Source organism: Pempheris klunzingeri, chromosome 16, assembly GCF_042242105.1.
Source record: "Pempheris klunzingeri isolate RE-2024b chromosome 16, fPemKlu1.hap1, whole genome shotgun sequence".
NCBI lineage: Eukaryota > Metazoa > Chordata > Actinopteri > Acropomatiformes > Pempheridae > Pempheris > Pempheris klunzingeri.
Window position 1 is genome coordinate 12,234,340 of NC_092027.1, and position 1,881 is coordinate 12,236,220.

Below are 1,881 nucleotides of genomic sequence, written 5' to 3' on the forward strand. Positions count from 1 at the left end.
TACGCAAAGGTCAGAGAAGAGTAAACGGTTAGAGGCAGAGATGGAGAGAGAGGGAGAGTTTTTTGCCTTGCAAGGATGAAATTGAAAGTGCTGGGGAAAATGAGAAAATGTTTTGTTTTCTCTCACAGTGATGGAGAGCTGTGTGGAGATAATTCTTGCAGGACAGCCTTCAAGGCATGCACTCGAGCTGTGTAATGTGCAGGTGCGTGTGTCTGTGTGTGTGTGTGTGTGTGTGTGTGTGTGTGTGTGTGTGAGAGAGAGAGAGGAAGACGAGCAACAGTAATGAAAAAAACAAGGCATGTGAGTATGAAAAAATGTGATCTTTATTCAACATCTGCACACATATTTCAAATATACATATTTACATCTTTTGTACAATGAATATTTCTCCTGTGTATAACCTGTGTGGACTAATAATAGCCTCTAGGTTGTGTCACAAATACATAATTCACAGTGCAATATGACGTTTGTGCACCCGTGTCAGTTTACTCTACATGTCACATGAATGTGTGACTCACTCTACATGTATGAACCAGAGACAAAACCATAAATCTCTTAACTTACTTTTCTGTGAGAAACAATTCAGATTGTCATAAGTCTCATCTCAAGCAGATGAGAGAAATAATTAAAGAACTGCAACAGACGTTATATTAGCCTACTGCGTGACCCAAAAATGTAATGCACAATGCTCCACAGATATGCCAGATTTAGTACCGTTGTCAAAATAAATTGTGCCAGAATGAAAAAGCTGGCTGCAGACCTACAGTAGCCTGTAAGGCTACACGTCACTGAAGCGCTGCATCCGCTTGTCACAATCCAAGATAAAATATGGTTTAGAACGTGGTACATTATGTCACTAACTATGATGACTAGTCTCCATGGATCCAACGGCAAAAAAATCAAAATGAGAGGGGAAAAAAGTACCATTAAAGAGGTGAAACAGTCAGAACAGATTCTTCCAGCCAAGGTCAGGACCATTCTCTACAGACACGCTCAAGTGTTGAGTCATCATCAGACAACCAACACCAAATATCGCCTGACTGCCACTGATTCAGAGCCATTCAGTTTATGAAACACAGTGATACGGGCACAACACTCAGCACAGCTCAGCTTTGTTAAAGCAACACAGCTTGACATAATGTTCCAAACAGAAATGAACAAAACTGGTTCAACTGCTCAACTGAGAAAATCTTCATTTTTCTGTAATGTCTTCCTGTCTTATTTGGTGGACTGGATTTTTTGACACATCTCTCAAAAATACAAAAGTTGTTGGATTGAGACATGATTCATATTGCGTCAGTAGGAAGTACTGTTTGAATTCACTGTGTATTTTTTAAAACGTTTTTCCACAGAGATCCTACTGTGCCTTCAGGTGTAAGAATTATCCAACCTTCTCTGTTGCTGCAAAGGCATGTGACCTAGTCTTTAAAACCAGAGTCGCTCCCGGCGTTTTATACTAAACCAAAAGCATTAGTGTTAGCTTTAAGTGCGGCTAACTTCACATGCAGCATTTGAGAAGAGTCGAACAGATTGATCACAATAACAATTTGCAAGATCAGAGCCTTTTAAGAGACCCCTCCTGTTCGGATTTAACCTTTAACTGATATATTCAGCTTTGAGCATGTTTATAAAAAGTAAATGTTGAACTGTCAAATTTCTGAGATGTATATTTCTCTATATACTAAAACTCTTAGCCCACTGCCACTGCTTATTGTTTGAGTATGTGTGTGTGTGTGAGACCAACTCTGCCCACATTTCTTACATCAGTAACACCCTGCGTTTCTCAACCTTCTGCGCATGGTGTGAGATTTGTAAATGCTCTCCATTTGCTGAGACGTTGCCAGATTGGCAGTGAAACACCTTCGTAGCATCCCCGCTGAG

General features: G+C 40.2%; 1 protein-coding gene across 1 annotated transcript in view; it reads right to left on the reverse strand.

The window, feature by feature from the left end:
- Positions 1 to 301: 301 nt before the first annotated feature.
- The window catches only part of trib1 (tribbles pseudokinase 1), a 7,913-nt gene continuing 6,333 nt past the window's right edge, over positions 302 to 1,881 (reverse strand). The window contains exon 3 of the mRNA XM_070846332.1: positions 302 to 1,881. This exon is cut by the window's right edge and continues 1,059 nt beyond it. The gene's annotated coding sequence lies outside the window, so the exon portion shown is untranslated.